Below are 22,773 nucleotides of genomic sequence, written 5' to 3'. Positions count from 1 at the left end.
ATTTTCATGTTTCTGCATGCTGTGGGCCTTCTGAACAAAAAGGATTGGCAAATTTTGCTGAACAATGATTGAATGACTAATATGCATAGATGTTATGGGTAGTATATTGCTTCAGAGAAGGAAGACAATGGAAAATGAAGAGAAATGGAGAAGAAAGAGAAAGAAAGGGAAGGACAAAAGAATATCCAGTTTCAGTCATCAGCACCAAGATGCCAAGGGGAAGGAGAAACATGGATATGGGTATTGAAGTCTTTCACACCCAAGATCCTGATTTTTTTAAAGCCTTCAAACATGATTCTCATTTGCTTTGCCTACCTGTCTCTTTTTCCTGAGATCACAAGTTATCAAAGTTCTGTCTAAGGAACTTACCCTATTAAACACTGTGAGAGACACACATTGCCTTCTTCCTTTAGTTATCTAACAAAACTCTGTCGTTTTATGATGAAAAGAAGTTTATTACTTACATTTTTCTACAAAGTCTTGTTTGACAATGAAACGTGGAGGAAAAAAAATGGACTAATTTGAAGGTGTGAAGACATAGCAGGAAAAGAACTACTGACCAGCATTTTGGAGTTCGAGCAATGCGTAAACATTTCAACTAGTTTGGATTTCATGGTCCCCATCCACCACTGCTTGATTCCTAGAAGAGAGGACATTTTTTTTAAATTCCCTATCTAATAGTATAGTGAGCCAAATCAAAAGTCTAATACTTACAGAAATTAGTTTGCATTTATCTTTCTCTATATTTTTTCTTCTGAACGTCTTAGCCTAAATATATAGTTTTAGTCTGACATAAAGCTTATTTTGTTACTCAAGTTATTATATAGGATTGAGCTTTGTGGTTTGGTTTGCTAAACCTATGGTTGAAAACTAAACATTTCTGGAAAAAATGGATAAGAATATCTTATATTTATTGAACATAGCCAAGAAATTTATTTTTAATAACTGAACCACAGATGGGATGCCATCTGTCAACATATGGCATTGGCTCTTAAAGCAATGTTTACATCTGGGGGATATGACGCTTTCTTTGAGAGAACAAGAGGCATTATTGGACTAAACATGAAGAAGAGTGATTTTAGATTCATGAATATTGTAAGTTTGCTAAGGATAGAATCAGAGTGTTTATATGCATACAGTTTTCATACACTTGGGTAGATAAAAAGAAAGAAAATCTGTCCATTGAAATTCTGTTATAATAATAGAAAATAATTGTAATTTTGAAATTGTTGGGTTTTTCCCCCCATGACAGGGAAAACTATTGATATGAAATGATAAGATCACCAAATGTATAAGTTTTTGTATATTCATTTTGACTCTAAAAGTTCCCTGTAAAGATACTAATATAGCATTTTAATTTATTAAAATCTCAAATATCAACTTTATTTTTTCCAAAAACATGTACAAAAGAAGTAATCTTGTTCCTTAAGTTTCAATAACTTCAAAAATTTTATCTGATAAAATTTTGTCTGTTTTACTATATGTAAATATTCTTATTTTTAATCACCTTTGCATTTTGAAACATAATTGGAATGTGCTTTTGTTAGTTTTTATTAGAAAATCACTGAACATATATTTTTTAATTTTTATTTATTTTTTTTGAGAGAGAGAGACAGAGACAGCACGAGCAGGGAAAGGGAAGAGACAGAAAGACACACACAGAATCTGAAGCAGGCTCCAGGCCCTGAGCTGTCAGCACAGAGCCTGACGCAGGGCTCAAACCCACGAACCGTGAGATCATGACCTGAGCCTGAGTCAGATGCTTAACCGCCTGAGCCACCCAGGTGCCCCAAACATATTTTTTAAATTACCATCCCACAGATTTTCTCTTTACTTCCACCCAACATAAGGAAAATTTGGTATCTATTATATTTACAAATTATTGAAATTGCAAAACTCCAGTAAAAAGAGATTATGAACAAATATTCAATAATAACGATAACAACAATAATATTGACAACTACGCTTTCAGAGCATTCTTTATGTAGCAGACTATGGGACTTACAAAGCATTCTCTTAAATCCTGAAAAGAACACCTCCCCCAATTATAACTTTCCCCTAGTTACAGTTGCAACGTGGGTTTAATGAAGTTAAGTAACAGGTCAAATATCACAGAACCTGTACTCAGCAGCATCTGACCCATATTCTTTCTGCTGTACAGAGCTGAGTCCCCTGTATGGGAGAATTTCACAGGTAAGCAGACATTTAATATTTGATTGTTCAAAGGGGGGCAAGACCAGCTGCACTCGTTATTACAGTATAAATTGCAATCACAATGAAGTACCAATTTCTACTTACCAAGCTGAATGTTTATTTCTTTTTTTTTTTTAATGTTTTCATTTATTTTTGAGAGAGAGAGTGCGCACGCATACACACACACACACACACACACACACACACACACACACACGGTGGGAAAGGGCAGAGGGAGAAGGAGGCAGAGATCTGAAGTGGGCTGTGCCCTGACAACAGGGCTCAGACTCACAAACCTGAGATCAATGACGAACCTGCAATGATGACCTGAGCCAAAGTCAGACATGTAACTGACTGAGCCACCCAGGCACCCCCAAGCCAAACTTTTAAAGTTTAATTATTGTCATCAGAAATTAGAGAAATGGTTATAATCAAATACTTCAGATGTGGTTGTATATGTATAATGTACTATGAAAATACCAATCAAGATCCCCAAAATGTTCAAGAATTTTGATCTTTTACTTTTGGTCTGAAGTTTTTAGTAATCTAGCATATTAAGGAAGCTAAATTGTTGGAAACTTTCTCTGCAGCAGAATGCATCTAAGAAGACAGAGGTGATAAGATAAATTATCTTCAGTAAAAAGATGGTCAAATCTTATTATATAATACATACTTAACAAGTTCCTTGTTGTAAGAAATATATTGATAAGATAATTATATAAATACAGCAATACTGAAGAGACATGATATCACAGGCTTCTGAATCGGTTCTTTTTTAGAAAATTTCCTTACTTATCTTCTGAAACTCAGTTTTCCCACTTATAAAATGGAGACAGTAATAGAAGAATCCCCATTGTATTGATGTGTATTAAATTATTTAATATATTTAATATGTTTAGATAATTACCTAGAACATAACTAATGCTCAGTAAATGGGATTTTTATTATGTAAAATTAATTATAGAAAGGAATAAAAAATATGATCAAAAGTATTACAGCAATTATATGAGCAAGGAGGCAGAAAGGAAAATTTTTATCTGTTCAGTAATTATTTTATGGTGAATGTATTTTTTTTGGACTTCCAGGGACATCTAAGATTACGATTAAAGTTTTTAAATTAGAAAAAAAATCTACCCTAAAAAGCCACTCTGGAAAGAAAATATTTGGGGAAGAGGATTATAAATATCCAAAAGAGAAAAACTGAAGTGTGATTAATTTTTTTTCAACATATTGTTTTTGATGACAGAATAAAATTTCCTTAATGAAAAAAACAAACAAAAATCTCTCTGCATTAACTGTATTGTTGGCACAAAGCACGAGGTACCATACATTCAGTTCTGTTTGAAAAGAAAAATCAAATGTAGATATCTGCTACCTTACATCATGATTTTTTAAATCCAAGAAAATAACTATCTCAAAATGGTGTTTGGGTTATGTATGTGACTATGTGGGTACATAAGCACTTCTGTGGTCAGTGAGTTGAGATATCACTAAATTTACAATAATGCCAGACAGAGATCTGGGAATTGCCAATAAAAGATTATTTTTCACCTACAAATTCAATCAACCCATACCACAGAAAAATCACAGGCACATTTTTGATACTAAGTTTCATTAAGACCTCTGAATAATTTATCTGAATCAAGGGACACCAAAGTTTCACTGCTGTAGAGATTGGCCACATCAGAATCATATATGGGCATTAGTTAAAAATAGAGACTCTTTGATCACTTTTGCATGAGTCAGACAATGTATCCCAGGAATGCTTATGAATTAGATTCAAGGTGATTGTGATGTGTGAGGCACTCATTGGTCAGGTCAAGTTTCTAGCTCTCAAAGGCTTTTTCTCTTTTTCCTCTGGGTTTCTGATGCAGAGGACAGAATCCATTCAAGCTAGTTTGAACAAAGGGAGATTTATCACTGGGTGTTGAATGACTTTCTTGGGAAGCAAGATAAAATAGATAAGAGGAACAACTCCCAACTTGACAACAAATCTAGAACAACATCCTGTTTCTGCCTCATCTAACATCAGGAGCTTCCAGAGAAGGAAGCTGCTAAATCAGGACACTGACGTGACAGCTTCCAGTTCCCTAACCACGTCACCTCCACCAGTCACACAAGCAAGATGGACGCCCCGCCACCCACTTTTCTCTCCACTTGACCTTAGGTCTGTATTCAAATCTTACACAGTGGTGTTGGATTAATGGGCATACAGAAACTTGGTGAAAATGAGTCAGGAAATTTCAGGTTTTTAGCCTCTCCAGTCCAAGAGGAAAATGTAGAAAAAAGTTGGCGAAAAATAATGAGGTGGACAATTTATTATAATTGTGACAATAATCCAGGTTCTCTAGTCAAATCTAAATTTAATTGGTTGGAAACAAGATTATTCAGAAAATGATTAAACTTCATAGCATGAAGCTGTAGCATTGTCTCTCTCTCTCATTCTCTCTCTTTCTTTTTCTGATTGATACCCCCATTCCTGTGAAACATCAGATCATTTCCTGTGGACCTCCTAATAACATGTGTCACTTTCTACTATGTTCTATGGAGATCAGTTATTTTCCTTACCATCCCAGAAAAAAATCCATACATCCTTTACAGTCAGATTTAATTGTATATGCTCCAAATTCAGTGTAGTTCTTTGCAAGATAACATGCTTATTCTCAAAAATCAGTTTCTCCAAAAGTGCATGTGATTTTCACATTCTTATTATTTATGCTGCTATGAGTTTGAAGAAATAAATGGACAAATGTTTCAACTTTGACTACTCTCAGTTGTTTTAAAGCATTATAGAATTATATTTTTATATAATTTAGAGATATTCAGATTTGATATGATATATGTGTGTGTCAGTCTACAGCCAAACATAACATTGCATGCCAAGTTCAGAAGAGTCAATTTCACAATAGACATTTGTTACTACTCTTTCCAGAATACATGTCTCTTTCTTCCAAAAGTAGCTGGTCTTCATTTTCCTCTTGAATCAGATTATGACCATGGACCATGCAAAAATTATAACTATTAATTTGCATGCACGTAATTTGCCCCACCAATCTCTCTACATTCTTAGTACTTGGAGAAACCTACTGCTGGATAAATCCAACTTTCTACCCATTCTGTACTTGTATTTTCCTAGTAGAAAGTGCCTGGAGGAAAACACGACTGTGCTGTTTGATGTATTGATGACCCACCAGGGCTCTCACAAACACCCAATGATACTGGTATATTTGCTGGGGCCAGTCATTGTCCCACTACCCAGCAACAATTTCGTACATTTTGTCTCTCCTGCAACCTTCAGCCTGTATTGCCACATCTTCATTTTCATTTACTATGTTTCCTACAGCAGTACGAATACCGAAGCTATAAGGATAAAACTTCCAGACCCCAACCACACATTCACCCACCTATCTGCATCTGTTCATGTATCCTACCTTGTCCTTTGAGCATGTTATTACAGATGTACTATCCATATTCTTATCTAAGCCAACTCCTTGGATCTACCCCATTGCCTCCTGCCTTCTTAAAGACGTTGCTCCATCAATTAGTCCCCTCTCTATGGAATCATCAAGTTTTCCTTCTTTACTGGACTACTTCCATAACCATAAAAACAACCATCTCATGCCTCCGCCTCTTCTCTCCAATGACCACAATTCTCTGCAAAAAAAAAAAAAAAAAAAAAAAAAACTCCTTAAAAATGTGGTCTATGTGCCTTATCTGAATTCTTCCCTTCCATTGCTCCCTTAAACCCCTTCACATGAGTTTTTATTCCTGCAATTGTACTGAGTCGATCATTAATTCATTGATTCTACTGAACAATCATTTGTTTTTTCATTACCAATGACTTACCTGCAGCTAAATACGAATGTCAATTCTCCACTCTTATCTTACTGGACCTACCAGAAATATTTGGCCTGGCTGATCACTCCTATCCTCTGCATGGCTTTTCTTTTTTTGGAATCTTAGATACCACACTTGTTTCTCCTTTTACCCTCAAGCCGATCCTTCTTTGTAGTATCCTTTTTCTTCTCTTCAACTTGCCTTCTTACTGTCAGAATTTCCAGGTCTCAGTTCTCATTCTTCTTCTCTTTCCTATATATATTCATTGTTTAAGGGATCTTATGCAGTCTCCTGGCTTAACTAACACCTACATGCCACAATGCACAAACTTTGAACCCACCCAGTACTCTGCTTGCAGTCTAGACTAACACATCCAACAACCTACTGGATATTTTCTGTTTAATTGCTAGTAGCAGCTCAAAATTAGCATATCTAAAACTAGGTTTCTGATCTTCTTCCTAAAGCCTGTCTTTACTACAATATTGTCTACTTAGCAAAAATATAAGCCCATTTTTTTCCAGCTGGTCAAGGGAAAACAACTTGGAACCATCTATAACTCCTCCTTTTTACTCCCACACCTTGTATCTGTCAGCAAGTCCTCATGAGCTCTGCTTTCAGAACGTATCCTGTATCAGACCACTCTTCCACACCACGACCAATAACACTGTAGGCAAAGGTGTTATTTGTCAAGATGATCTCTTGCCTGGATTACGTTAGTAGTCTATAAATTGGTCCACCTACACCTTTATCCATCTACAGTTTATGACACACACAATTGCAAGAATTATCCTTTTAAAACACAAATCAAAGCATGTCATTCCTTTCCCCAATCCCACTGCTGGTCCCATATCATTAAGCCAACATCTTTATTTTAGCTTCTAAGACCCTATTTGTTTTTTCTCCACCAGATCTGATATCCTCCCCTCTCTCTTCATGGTTTGCTGTGCTCCAGGCCCACAGGCCTCCTTGCTTTTTTCAAACATAGCAAACATGCTTCCAGGTCATGGCCTTGCACATTTTTTTTTTTTTTTTTTTTTGTCTGGACTGTTCTTCCTTACTTAAATAGATGCATTAATGGATCCTTATGTCAGATTTCCTTATCAGAGCCACCATTCCTGGCCACTCTCATAAGTAGCAAATCCTCTGCCCAACACCACTGTATGCCCTGAACCTCTTGCCCAACATAATATATATATCTATTTGGTGTATTGCATATTTACTTATGCACCTATTCATTTATCATTGCCCCAATATAATATAAAATTCATGAGATCAGAGATTCTATTTTGGCCACTGTTGTCTCCCTAACACCTAGAATGGATCCTGGTTATAACAGGTGCTTAATACAGACTTGCAGAATGGATGAATGAACATTCTTGCAATTTTCTTTTTTTTCTTAAAAAAATTTTTTTAATGTTTATTTATTTTTGAGAGACAGAGAGAGAGAGAGCGAGCAGGGGAGGGGCAGAGAAAGAGGGAGATGCAGAATCTGAAGCAGTTTCCAGGCTCTGAGCTGTCAGCACAAAGCCCAATGCGGGGCTCAAACTCATGAACCATGAGATCATGACCTGAGCCGAAGTCAGACGCTTAACTGACTGAACCACCCAGGTGCCCTTATTCTTTCAGTTTTCATCTGGGCTTCACTATCTCTTCATTTTCAGCCCTTATAGGCTGACTGGATACTAACTGGGTCAGTTCATCCAATGATCCTGGCCATAGTGATTAGCTGAGAGATCAACATGTGACGTGAGCGAATACAGTAAGAATCCTCTGGTGTTTGTGATGGCTGCTGTAAAAGAGGGCCTCTCTCAGTTTTTAACAGTCTCTTATGCTTTGGCTCTCTCCCACTCTAACCTCTTTTTTTTTTTTTTTTTTTCCTTCCCCTCCCCCATGGGTTCCTGTTAAGTTTCTCAGGATCCACATAAGAGTGAAACCATATGGTATCTGTCTTTCTCTGTATGGCTTATTTCACTTAGCATCACACTCTCCAGTTCCATCCACGTTGCTACAAAAGGCCATATTTCATTTTTTCTCATCGCCACGTAGTATTCACCTTTTGGGATGAGCACTGGGTGTTGTATGGAAACCAATTTGACAATAAATTTCATATATTTAAAAAAAATGAATAACAAAGAGGTTTACAATTAAGTTTAACAAAAATTCCAAATATAATGAAAAAAACAAAAAAAAAAAAAAAACAAAAAAAAACAAAATTTGAAAAAAAAAAAAAAGAGGGCCTCTCTTCCCTTGGACTTTAAGTGAGACTGTAGAGTAGGGCTGCTGCTGCAAGATTCCACCTGCTGGAGCCTGAAGAGAAACTACCACATGGACCAGTACTGAGCAAAACCAAGAGACAGAAATTCAGGACCATGACATTCCTTGAGCCCTGAATCCAACTGCTTTCCAAAGCATTGTACTCCTGGACTCTTTAGATTCTGAATCAAATAAATCTTTTTTTTTTTTTTTTTTTCAAAAAAAGAAAAAAAAAATAGCCAGCTCAGAATGGGTTTTCTATCACTTGCAGTCAAAAAAAGTTACAACAGAAATGTCCCAGATTGGGTCAGGTAGTCTTTATAGTGCTTCCATAATATCCTGTAATTTCTATTTTCTCAGCATTAAAAAAAAAAACAAAAAAAACTTAGATGTACTTTCCTCTTGTCTGTCTTCCTCATCTAGGCTATGTCTTAAAATAATATTGTAAATCATTCACTTTTTATGTCCAGTTCCTGAGCTACTAGCTGGTTCGTGGTAGATGGTCAATTAAAACTTGCTAAATGAACATTAAAACTATCCAACTGCCCCTAGATAGTATAAGGGACTTTTTTTTTCAATAGGGCTTTACAGTGAATATATTTGTTAGACAAATACCATGTAAAATTGTAAATTAATGTATTTCTTTTGTTTTTTTTTAAATGTGTGTGTGTGTGTGTGTGTGTGTGAGTGTGTTTGTATTTTACCAGTCAAACACATACCTCATTTCAATTGCCTTCATCTAAATATGGGATGGTAGAAAGGTGGCAAGATCATATGAAAGTTTTGAATCACCACTCTACTTCATGGAAAATAATAAGTGAACTATTTTGCCTTTTCTAGACTCTTCTCTAGTAGAGGGATGCACACTCACCAGACTGTAATCAGAGGCAAGAAATGAGCATGGTAGTTGGCTTTAATTAATGTTATATTTAGAAAAATCCACTCCTGTATTCATTCTTTCCACAAAAATTATTTGATGAACACTTCCTATGACAAAGCACTATATTAGGTACTGTTATGTATTAAAAAGTTTCATTCAAAATTTATTTGCTGAAACTCTATCTCTCAATATCTCAGGATACAACTATATTTGGAGATAAATTCTGTAAATGAGTGATTAAATTAAAATGAGGCCTTTAGGATGGGCCCTAATACAATATAGCCAGTATTTTTTTTTTTAATGACTGATATTCTTATAAAAAGAGAAAATTTGGACACAGAGAGAGAGAGAGAGAGAAAGAAAGTGAGAGACCAGGGATTTTTATACACACACAGGAAAGATAATGAAACCACATAGCAAGAAGGTAATTATCTACAAGCCAAGAAAAGATGCCTTAGAAAAAAGGCAAAACTTCCAAAACCTTGATCTTGGATTTCTAGCATCCAAAACTGGGAGAAATAAGTATCTTCTGTTTAAACCACTCAGTCTGTGGTATTTTGCTTCCACAGCCAGAACAAACTAGTACAGACACTGTGTATGGTGTGTATGTTACGAAACAGACAAAAACAAAGCAGACTTCACGTTTTGAGGCTTAAAACATAATTATCAAGAAATACAAATGTCCAAATAATGGTACAATTCTATAGCCACAAACTCAGAAAAGGCTAAGAGGGCAAAACTCCAGGAAGCTATAAAGGCAAAGAGTAAGGGAGCCAGGCCTGGTCAGGAAGTTATCACAGAGAAAATTTGTCGTTGAGAATTTAAAAATGACTGAATGCTACCTAAATGAATTTGGTGGCAGGGCCATGAGAGGAAAAGGAATAGCTTGTGAAAAGGTGCTACTCTAGGACACAGCTCCGTTCACTGGGGCAGTTAAATAAAGGCATATGTGACTCTTTACCACATATGAAAATAGGGAACAGGTCAAAGTTATGTTGACTTTGTAGGCCATATTAAGAACATGGAAATGAGAGGAAAAGCCATTGAGGATACAGTCTGATGAAGGAATAATGGTTTTATTTCTAAAGATAAAGGTAGAAGCAGGTTTTTTAATCCTCCCAATGAACTGATACATAACAGACTCGCCATTGATAGTGTATTGTTTCAGAGATATTTGGCTGCAAGTAACAGAAATCAGTAATTTATTATGTCACTCATAACAGGAGACGCAGTGCTAGAGTGAGCTATAAGATTGATCAACTCGGTGGTTCAACAATTTATCAGGGAAAAGCTTCATTCTACCACTTTGCTCTGCTACTGTCAGTGTTCATTTCATAATTAAACTGACAAAAAAAATGGTTGCTGACCTCATATTCAGTCAAGAACCCATGCACCTGTTCTTCTATTCTCTTAAGAATGATAACCTAATTCAATGAAGCCTCGCAGCAGACTTTTCTTTATATCCCAAAGGCCAGAGTTGAGTGACATGGATATTTTTGTTGGATAAAATCAAGGAGGGAGACAGAATTATAACTGGCTTAGACAAATCACTGATGACAGAATGGATGATGGGTCTCTATTACAATGAGTACTACCTACGAGTAAAATAAAAGTAGACCTTAAGACTACATTCCATCCATAATAGATACAGTGGAAACAAATGGAAGGATTTATTCAAGGAGAAAGATGAGAGAGCTCCTTCCTATCCTAAGTAGGCTTCCATGTACAACAACACAGAGAAGGGAGGTTGATTCATCCCTACCATTTGAAGATTACCAAAAGATTGAGTCTGTCCTGCCTCATTTAATTACATGTGAATCACAGTGAGTCTCAGTAATGGAACCCACTAAGTATTTATCCTGTTGCTTCACGATAGTTTGGAGAAACGACTTCAGATCCTTTCTTTCTGGGGCTAAACAGTACTAATTCAGAAGACAGCATGGCTAAGCCTTCAAATACCTGGATAACCAGGCATAAGTAATGCACAGATAAACAAGTAAAATATATGGATAAAAATCAAATATAATTTGAATTTTAGATATAACATTGGAATCAACTGCTATCTATTGAATTGTGTCACCCAAAAATTCATATGTTGAAGCCCTAACACCTAATGTGACTGTAGTTGGAGATAAGGTCTTTATGAAGGGAATTGAGGATAAATGAGGTCATAATGGTGGACCCTCAATGTGATAAGTCTGGCGCCCTTATAAGAGAAGGAAGGAACACCAGAGCTCTCTCTATATCAGTGCTCATGAAGAGAGGTCGTGTGAAGACACAGCAAACTGATAACCACCTACAAGGCAAGAAGAAAGCCCTCACTAGAAATCAAATTTGCCGGCACTTTGACCATGGACTTCTGGCTTCCAGAACTATTAGAAAATAAATTTGTGTTGTTTAAAGCCACCCTGTCTGTGATTTATTTATTTATTTATTTATTTTAGGGCAGCCTGAGCTGACTAATATAACAATTTTCAAACAATTGAAGATTAATCAAGTTCATCTGTCAGTTTTAAATCTAATGTCTACAGTCTTTGGTTACTTTGGAGATAAACTGGTAACCAAAGAAAGCCTTGTTATGAAGTGGCATTTGCCCGAAGGATTCCAGAGAAGTGTCTTATGATTCCCATACAAAAATAAAGCATCAACCCACTAGGGAAACATAAACAGGCTTATGCCATTTTTTAAAGATGGCTTTGGTTGTGTTGTTGCAAATATGTCGTTTTGTAAAAGGAAAGTAAAGACTGGATGAGATAAAGCGCATGAGTAGGATGTTAGAGAAGCCCAAGAAATAAGTGATTGTGGAGAGTTTCAGTTCTGCTTAAGGTATTAAGAAGAACATAGCACCCATGTTCACAACAGAATAAATCTGATAAAATATAAAGTAGGCTTTTCTATAAAGCTATTGAATCACAGCTGATGCAAAATGCCACAGTAAATTACTACCAAGAAGAAATGAAATCTTCATAGGTGGACAAACAAGTGCAGAGGTGTCAACCTTGTCACAATAGTGACAAGTGTCTGTTGTGAATGCAGGTGTACAGAGAGGAAGCATGCCTGAGAGAGAATTTACAAGGAGACTTTTAAATGACTTTTAAATGACAGCATGGGTGGCAAGAGAGACTGCTATCTGGAAAAGCTCCAAATGCAAAAACAAATACCTCATTTAACTATCTCCTCCCCAGAAGTATTGACGAGGAAATGGCAGAAAAGGTGACAGAACTAGAAATGACCGTAGCCTGGAAAACAGTGTGTGTGTAGTCTCCCAGTCCTCAGATTCCAGGACTTGCTGAAGAATACTACAAAAGGGAAGCAAAACCAACCAATACTAAACCCCAACTACTGCCAGCTCCAGCCCTGAACGTGGGAGTAAAGCTACGGGGCAAAGCACAGTCTTTACGATCCGATTTGAAACCAGCGGTGAGCACAACCTAATTCAAGCTTCAGGGGTGGAGGCAGGGATGAATAGTCAGAGAACAGAGGGATTTTAGGGCAGTGAAAATATTCTATATGGTACCATAATGATGGATCCGTGTCATCATACATTTGGTCTGATCTCACAGAATGTACAACACTAAGAGGAAACCATAATGTAAACCATGGACTTTGGGTGATGATGATGTGTCAGTGTTGGTTCATCAGTTTTCAAAAATGCACCACTTTTAGGGAGATGTTAATAACACAGAAACCACGTGTGTGGGGGGGGAGGGGTAAGAAGTATGCCGGATATCTCTGTACTTTCCTCTCAATTTTGCTGTGAACTTGAAATTGCTCTAAAAAATTAAGTGCGTTAAAAAAAATTCAGTCCGGACAAAATTCAGACAGAGCAGCCCCTCACCTTAGATGCCTGATTAAAGAATGAGATGGCACATCCCAGAGACAGAGATACAATAATTTAATATCCATTATTCTTTCAGACACACCACATGTTATGCTGCTTTGTGAAAAGATATGAAGAAGTAGAAAAAAAAATGGCCCACAATCAAGAGCAAAATTAATCAACAGAAGGAAATTCACAGATAGTTCAGATGGCATAATTAGTCATCAAGGATTTTAAAATGACTGTTATAAAAGTGCTAACTAATTTATAGTATAAAATGAAAAACTATGAATGATTCTAGGAGAGATGTCAAATAATGTAGAATTAAATTGACATTTTGAACTGAAAAGTACAGAATAAGACATAAAAATTTATTAGATTATTTTAACAAAAAAAGATAGAAAGAAAAAAAGCAGTAGAAACAATTGTTGAACCTAAAGATATATCAGTAGTAATTATCCAAATAAAAGCACACAAGGATATAAGATTAGGGGGAAAAAAACCCAAAAAACTAAACAAGGGATTAGAACCCTAGGGAAATATATTAAATTAGTAAACACATGTGTAATCTGTATTCTTGAATAAGAAGATATAAAAGATTTGGCAGAAAAAATATTTAAATAATGGCCAAACACTTTCAAGATTTGATTAAAAATCTCAACTTACAAACCCATAAAGCACAGGAAACACCAAGGAAAATAAGAAGAAAGTCACACTTAGGTGCAGCATAGTCAAACTTTTGGGAACAAATATAAAGAGAAAATTCTAAAAGCAGCTACCAGATAAATAAAACATCATGTATACAGGAAGGGGAGCCAGACATCAATGGAGCACCATCTTTTAAATGTTGAAAATAAAAAAAATATCAATTTAGAATTCCATATCCAGTGAAAATATACTTTAAAAAAACAACATATTAAAGAAATATTCAGATAACAGTAAGTTGCAAGAATTCACTTTCAATATACCAACACTACAATTAAAGCTAAAGAGAAGTTTTCAGGCTGAAGTAAGTGAAAACAGACAGCAATATCTAGAGTAAGGAATAAAGATAGCCAATCATGGTAAATATGTGGGGAAATGTAAGTACTGTATTTTTCCTTTTAGCAAAATCTTAAAAGACAATGACATTTAAAGTAGTAGTGATAATATATTATGTGGTTTATAACATAAAGAAATAAAATAAATGGCAGCAATAGTACAAAGAATGAGAGGTAAATGGAATTGTTCTGTAGTGAAGTGGTAATATTATCTGGGAATTGTCATTATGTTAATGCAGAATAGTGTTAAGTTAATGATGCATATTATGATTACAGGGATATTATTAAAATAAGATAAATACATATTATGTATATTTTTATATGCAAATGTAAAAGTGCTGACCTAAGTTTGAAAATGAATGACATTCGTAAGACGAAAGGCAAAAAGCACTGTATGTTAGCATTGTGCTCTATTGGATAATGTTATTTTCCACAGGGGTGTGAATTAAGAAAGAATACTGCTATATATGTATATTGGAATCGAATAATTAACTGTAGATGGTGGAAGAGAGGCACTTTCTCATTGTTGTTGTGGGTGCTTACAGATATGCAAGGAAAAGAGGGTGGAATGTTCCATATGTAGTGGATTAGAAATAGAGACATAAGTAGAAATTCATGTTTAGCTTAATGTAGATGTAGATTGTTCCATATATACATTTTTAACATTTTTTTTTAATGTTGGGACGCCTGGGTGGCTCACTGGGTTAAGCATCTGACTTCAACCCAGGTCATGATCCCGCACCTGGAGCCTGCTTCAGATTCTGGGTCTCCCTCTCTCTTTGCCCCTCCCCTGCTTACACTCTGCCTCTGTCTCCCAAAAATAAACGTTAAAAAAATTAAAAAAAAAAAAGAAACAACTTTAAAATTTCTTTAATGTTTATTTATTTTTGAGACAGAGCATGAGTGGGGAGGGGCAGAGAGAGACAGAGACACAGAATCCAAAGCAGGCTCCAGGCTCTGAGCTGTCAGCACAGAGCCCAATGTGGGGCTTAAACCCACAAACCATGAGATTGTGACCTGAACGGAAGTCAGACGCTTAACCCACTGAGCCACCGAAGCACCTCACGACTTAATGCTTTTTTTTTTTAATTTTTTTAATGTTTTATTTATTTTTGAGACAGAGACAGATCATGAGTGGGGGAGGGCAGAGAGAGAGGGAGACACAGAATCTGAAGCAGGCTCCAGGCTCTGAGCTGTCGGCACAGAGCCCGACGTGGGGCTCAAAGCCACAAACTGTGAGATCTGAGCTGAGTCGAAGTTGGAAGCTTAACCAACTGAGCAACCCAGACCACCTAAATATTTTTCATATAGGTATATACGTGGATTAGTATTCACACATATATTCCATTGCTTTGTTGCTTTAGAAGGCTCAGAAATATCGACACCCCAGTAGAAATGAGCACATCTAGTACCCAGATGATGGTTACTAATATCACTGTATAAAAAGACACATGATGACATGGTGATTAAGGGTATATCAAAGAACACAGAAGCACACCAAAAACGTTCCCAATGGCCAAAAAATTAAGCAATGTAACAAAATAGTATTGGATTATTATATAATGTAAAAAATACATATCCAGGGCCCCTGGGTAGCTCAGCCAATTAAGCGTCGGACTTCGGCTCAGTTCATGATATCACAGTTCGTGAGTTCGAGCCCCGCATCAGGCTCTGTGCTGACAGCTCAGAGCCTGGAGCCTGCTTCGGATTCTGTGTCTCCCTCTCTCTCTCTGCTCCTCCCCTGCTCATGTTCTGTCTCTCTGTCTCCTTCAAAATAAATAAAAACATTTAAAAAAAATTAAAAACACATGTTTTTAAGTCTTTATTGGTATAAATAAATGACTGAATAAATTAATAAATGAAAGGGAATAGACAAAAATGTCTGCAGAAGAATTCCAAATAATTTATGTAGATACCGCTCCCTCAAGGAGTGGAAGCATAACTTTCCATTCCTTAAGTGTATACTGGATAGCAACTTCCTTCCAAAGAATATACTATGGAAACATGTAAGGAAAAGATTAACTTTACACTGCAAAACCTGACAAACTACCTCAGCCAGGTGATCAAGGTTAACATCTTGTGCTCTTGAATATGACATTTGTGGTGAGCATAGCATATCATAGTGAGAAGTTGAATTACTATGTTGTATTCCTGAAACCAATGTAGTATTGTGTGCCAACTATACTCAAAACAAATTTTTTAAAATATATGACATGATGAAAATGGCACTTCACCTCTTTGATATTCCTGCTAAAGCCCATAACCTCAGTCTAACCATGAATAAAATATCAGACAAATCTCAATTGAGAGGCATTCTATAAAACGATCAATATTCTTTAAAAGTGTCAAAGTCATTAAGGACAAGGAAAGTCTAAGAAAATGTCATAGCCAAAAGGAACCCAAGAAGACAGGACTATTAAATGTAATATGGTTTCCTAGATACAAACCTGAACCAGAAAACAGACTTTATTTTTTTTTAAGTTTATTTGTTTATTTTGAGTGAGTGAGAGAGAGAGAGAGAGAGAGAGAGCAAGCAGGGGAGAGGCAGAGAGAGAGAGAGAGAGAGAAAGAGAAAATCCCAAACAGGCTCTGTACTGTCATTGCTGAGCCCAACACATGGGGATTGAACCCTGAGATCATGACCTGAGCCAAAATCAAGAGTCAGATGCTAAACCTGCTGAGCCACCCAGGCACTCCTAGGTAAAACATAGTAACTGTGAATAGAGGATAAACTTTAGTTAACAATGATGTATCAATATTAGTTTATTAATTCTAACAAATGTATCTACTAATACAAGATGTTAATAATAGGGGAAACTGAGTTTGAAATATATGGCACTCTGTACTATCTTGACAGTTTTTCTATAAATCTAAAATTCTTCTAAAATAAAAAGTATATCTAAACTTTTTTTTTAACCATCCAATGAAAGTAGGGTGGGAAGGAGAGAAATAAAGATACAAAGAAAACTGGGTGGGGGCACCTGGGTGGCTCAGTCGGTTGAGCGTCTGACTTTGGCTCAGGTCACGATCTCTCTGTCCCTGAGTTCAAGCCCTGCATGGAGCTCTGTGCTGACGGCTCAGAGCCTGGAGCCTGTTTCAGATTCACTATCTCCCTCTCTCTCTGCCCCTTCCCCACTCATGCTCTAGCTCTCTCTCTCTGTCAAAAATAAACATTAAAAAATAATTTAAAAAAGAGAGAAAGAAAGAAAGAAAGAAAGAAAGAAAGAAAAGAAAAGAAAAGAAAAGAAAAGAAAAGAAAAGAAAACTGGGTGGCCCAGTCAGTTAAGCATCTGACTTTGGCTCAAATCAGGATCTCATGGCTCATGAGTTCAAGCCACGCTTCAGGCTTGCATGGACAGCTCAGAGCCTGGAGCCTACTTTGGATTCTGCATCTCACTCTCTCCCTCTCTCAAAAGTAAATAAACATTATGGGGCACCTAGGTGGCTCAGTAGGTTGAGTGTCTGAATTTAGCTCAGGTCATGACCTCACAGTTCGTGGGTTCACACCCCAAGTTGGGATCTGTGCTGACAGCTCAGAGTCTGGGCCTGCTTCAGATTCTGTGTGTGTCTCTCTCTACCCCCTCTCCCACTCGTACTCTGTTTCTATCTCTCAAAAATGAATAAGCACTAAAAAAAAATTTTAATCAAGATTTTAAAAATTTGAGAAATAAAGAAAAAGAAAACATGAGACAAATAGAAAATAAGTAGCAAGATGGGAAAATTAAACCTAATCATGCCAAAATTTACATGTATTATAAATCGGCAAAACAGTATAGAATTGTTGAATCATTATATTGTACGCCTGAAACTAATATAACACTGTATGTTAATAACTTCAAAAAAATGAACACAATACTTTAACAGGCAGAGATGCCAACCTTATATGACAATAAAAAAAAAAAAAAAAAGCCAAATAGTTGCATGAGATTTATGAAAGGTGCACTTTGAGTATAAGGGCTTAGACTAAAAGTAAAAGAATGGAAACCATGAAAAACCATCACATCCTCCTCATAAGAAAGTACCTATGGTTATATTAACATTCAAGTACAGGTAATAATATCACCAGAGACAAAGAAGTATATTTTATCATAATAAAAATATTAATCTCCCAAATGATTTAATATTTCTAAAGGAGTACCCACCTAATTACATGAAGCAGAAACTGATATCGCTAAAGGGAGAAATAAGCAAATCCACAGTCATACATAGAGATCGTGATAATCATTTTTCAGTAATTGATGGTATTAGTAGCTAAAAAACAATCAGTAAGTATTCAGAAGATTTGAATTTTAAGTATTTATAAAATACATTCTTTTCTAGTACATATGTAACATTTTGCCAAGATGAATTAAATGCTACTTCATAAAGCAAAATTTATTAATTTTGAAAACCATATGATAATCTCAATATACACAGAAAAATAATTTGACAAAATTAATCAGTTCAGGATTAAAAAAAAAAACTCTCAAACTAAGTATAGAAGGGGATTTACCTCATCTCATAAAGGGTATCTATGAAATGCCTATAGGTAATGTCATAATTAATGGTGAAATACTGAATACTTCCTTTCAAAGTGCAGGAATATATAGAGAACACATATTCCTCCCCCTCTACTCTACACAGTACTGGAGGTCCTACCTAGTGCACTAAAGAAATTAACTAAATAGATAAGCAAGCAAAAAGGAAATAAAGAAAAAAGACTTATAATTAACAGATGACATGAATGGGTATATAGAAAATGCAAAAGATTTTTTAAAAACCTATTAGAACTTATAAATAAATTGATCAAGTTGTAGTACACAAGGATGATATAAAAATATTAGTTTTTATGAACAAACAAAAATAGACTCTTAAATACAGAGAACAAACTAGTGGTTGCCAGAGGAAAAGTGGGGAGGTTGGTGAAATAGATAAAGAAGATTAAGAGGTACAAGCTTCCAGTTATAACATACTGAGCTGAAAGGTACAGCATAGAGAATATAGTCAAGAATATTTTGATACCATAGTGTGGTGACAGATGGTAACTACACTTACCATAGTGAACACTGAGTAATGTACAGAATTGTCAAATCACTATATTGTACACCTGGAACTAAAATAGTATTGTATGTCAGTTCTACTTCAATAATACATATTTAAAAATCAATTGTTTTTACATTCTAACAAAACACAAATGAAAATGTAATTATAATAACCTCAAAACATAGTATACCTAATCAAAAATTCAAGGAAAGACAACTAAGATTTCTATAGTAAAAACTACAAAATATTGATGACAGACGTTGAAAATATGTAAGTGAACAGGTATACTGGCTTCATAGTCTGGAAAACCTAATGTTGTTAAGATGGAGGTCATCTGCAAATTGATCTATAAATTCATGCAATTCCTGTCAATGCTTTTTTTTTTTTTTTTGGTAGAAATTGGTGAGAAAATTCTAACAATCAAATGGCTATTCAAGGAATTCCAAATAGTCAACATCAATTTTAAAAAAGAATATAGTCAAGAAACTAGCACTACTAAAGTTGCATTAAATTTAGAAAAAGTTGGTATTGGTGTAAAGATGAAAATGAATTAAAATAATGTAGTATTGGGGACACCTATGTCACAGTGGGTTAAGCATCCGACACTTGATTTCAGCTCAGGTCATGATCTCACGGTTTGAGCCAGCGTAGGGCTTGCATTAAAGCCCAGACTCTGCTTGGGATTCTCTTGCTCCCTCTCTCTCTGACCCTCCCCTGCTTGCTCTCTCTTTCTCTCTCTCTTTCTCTCAAAATAAATAAATAAACTTTTAAAAAAATAATAATGTGGTACTGGACTTCCACTTCCAGCAAACAGAGCCCAGATTTACTCTCCTACCCAAAACAAGCGAAACACTAGGGAAAGTCAAGTGAAACATGAGTTTTAAATTCTTGGGACTTCCCTAAGAGAAAGTAAAAACTGAATTTGGCCTTACTATTGCCCCACTTTACTATTTGAAGAAACCTTCCGGGCCATTGCACAGTGAGGAAGAAACCAATGGAGACTGCCAGTCCCCCGGAGTTGAAGAGACTATGCCGAGTCCAGGGCTATCAAGGTAACTGGTCTTCAGGGCATAGTGGGGGTCTTCAGTGCACATGCAGAGGACTCCAGAGATCTACAGAGGATCACACCTCAGTCTTTAGCCAAGTACAGATGTCCAAATGCAGATGAGGCCAAAAAAAGAATATTCTTAAAGAAATAGAGGGAATAATACCTGATGTTCACACAGGACACAGACTAGTGCCAGTTCCCACATAGCATATATGCATCCTAGAGGGGAAAAAAAGAGTATTAATGAGTATTAAAACAATATAAAAATATCCAGTAGCCAAAGAGGTAAACTTGGTAGTATCTGCCATTTAATGAACAATTAACAGGTATATACAAAGAAGCAGGAAAATACAATCTACGATGAGGGAAAATATTAGTAATTCATAACTGACCACCAAATGGTACAATCAAATTAGCAAAAAAAGAGCATTAAGACAGTTATTACAACTGTGTTTTATACATTCAAGAAGCCAGTAGAAAATGGAGCATGTTAAGTGGAAACATGAAGACCCAGAAATAAAAACTAAAACGTTCAAGATTTTAAAAAATATGCTGCTTTAGATTAACAGCAAATTAGAATTTATGGAAGAAAAAATGAGTGAATTTAAGGCCAAAGTAATAGAAGCTGTTCAAAATGAAATGCAGAAAGAACAGTATTGAAAATAGGAACATGGGGTCAGTGACAACTTGAAGCAGCCTACTACACATTGAATTAGAATCCCTGGAGTGAAATAAAGAGAGGAACACAAAAAATGTCTACATTCTCTAAAGTCAGTGAAAAATATGAATCCTCAAGTCTATAAAATAAAATGGAACTCGAGCATAAGAAACATGAAGTAAACTGTATCAAGATGCATCATAATTAAGTAGTTCAGAAATGAAAATATGAATCCTCAAGTCTACAAAATAAAATGGAACTCGAGCATAAGAAACATGAAGTAAACTGTATCAAGATGCATCATAATTAAGTAGTTCAGAAGCAGTGGTAAATCAAGAACCTTAGAATTAGCTTGAGCCAAAAAAATACATTACTTAGAGAAGAACAAAGATAAGAATGACAAAAGACTTCTACTAGAAAATGTACAAGCCAGATGATGGAAAACTTTTAAAATACTAAAATAAAAGTAATTCTTAACCTAGAAGTCTATGTCTAGCAAAAATATCTCTGAATTACAACAGAAAAATAAAGTTTCTCACACATACAAAAGCTGAAAGGATTTATAACCAGGAAACCTGCACTATATGAAATGTGAAGGAAAGTCCTTCAGGCAGAAAGAAAATTCCATCAGATTGAAATATGGCTTTATATAAAGGACCAGAGAAACTCAGATAGGATAACTGTGTGGTTGAATGTAAAAAAAATTTTCTTTTTAAGATTTGAAGACCTTTTAATGATATTTAGCAGTTTAAAGCAAGATGAATAACAATGTATTATGGGGTTTATACCATCTGTAGAAGTAAAATACATAACAACAATAGCACAAAGGCCAATAGAAGAAAAATGGAGAAATACCAATTTATGATTCTTTTGTTATATGTGAAATTATAATATCACTTGGAGGTAAAGTATAAACTATCATTTATTATTTATAAACAATAAGTTAAAGATGTATACTAAAAACTTAAAACAAATAATAAAAATTTATAGCAAATAAAGTCATAAAATAAGATAAAATTGAAAATAAGATAAAACAGAATATATAATTAATACAAAAGAAGTTAGGGAAAAAAAAAAAAAAGAAGAAGCCCAAAGAACAATTATGAGAAAAAGGAAACAAATGGATGGATGATAAATGTGTACCCAAACATAACAGGTATCACATTAAAAAATCAATGGTCAAAACACCTATTTAAAAGTATTTCAGATCAAATGTAACAGCAAGACCCAAGTATACACCATACGTTATCCACAAGAAAACTACCTTAAGTATAAATAAACAGCTTAAGAGTAAAAGGATATGTTAATAAATTAAATAATTTAGACAAGGGATGCCTGGGTAGCTCAACCGGTTAAGCATCCAACTTCAGCACATGTCATGATCTTGTGGTTTGGTTTTGAGCCGGAATAGGGCTCTGTGCTGATAGCTTGGATCCTGGATCCTGCTTCAGATTCTGTGTCTTTCTCTGTCTCTTCCCTCTCCTGCTCATGCTCTGTCTCTCTCTCTCTCTCCCTCTCAAAAATAATATAAACATCAATCAATCAATCAATCAGTAATTTAGACTAGAAAATTCTAGAAACGAATGTAACAAAATGCCTCAAAGAAAAAAAAAAAAGATAAGCTAAATAGACCTAAATAACAAGAAAATACATTGAATTAGTAATTTTAAAACTTTCAGTAAAGAAAAAACCTAGACTCAGTTTCACTGGTGAATTCTACAAGATGTTTAAAGAGTTAACAGTAATCCATCATAAACTGTTCCAGAAAAAATAGAAGAGGTAACATTTCCCAATTTGTTATACAATGACACCCTGTGAACCTGATACCAAAACCAGAAAATGGCATCATAAAAAAACTACAAATCATGTTCCTTATGAACATAGATGTAAAATTCTCAACAAAATACTACCAACCAAATATGGTATGAGATAAAAAGATTATGTATCATGGCCAAGTGAGATTTATCCCAAGAATTCAAAATTGCAAAAAACAATGAAAATAATACACGTCATTCATAAAAT

The 22,773-nt window shown here is 35.3% G+C and overlaps 1 long non-coding RNA gene across 1 annotated transcript in view; it reads right to left on the bottom strand.

Annotated features, from left to right (window-relative positions):
- Positions 1–440: 440 nt before the first annotated feature.
- Positions 441–22,773, bottom strand: part of LOC147582085 (uncharacterized) — a 49,680-nt gene continuing 27,347 nt past the window's right edge. Inside the window, exons 3-4 of the long non-coding RNA XR_015250561.1 lie at positions 20,257–20,312; positions 441–640 (exon numbers count right to left, since the gene is read on the bottom strand). This is a non-coding gene — a long non-coding RNA (uncharacterized LOC147582085). The remainder of the gene's footprint in view (positions 641–20,256; positions 20,313–22,773) is intronic.

The sequence above is a fragment of the Puma concolor genome, chromosome B1 (assembly GCF_028749965.1).
Source record: "Puma concolor isolate L17-30 chromosome B1, mPumCon1.1.hap2, whole genome shotgun sequence".
Taxonomy (NCBI): Eukaryota; Metazoa; Chordata; class Mammalia; order Carnivora; family Felidae; genus Puma; species Puma concolor.
Note: the sequence above shows the minus strand (reverse complement) of the source record. Positions and strands in the feature narration are given on the sequence as shown.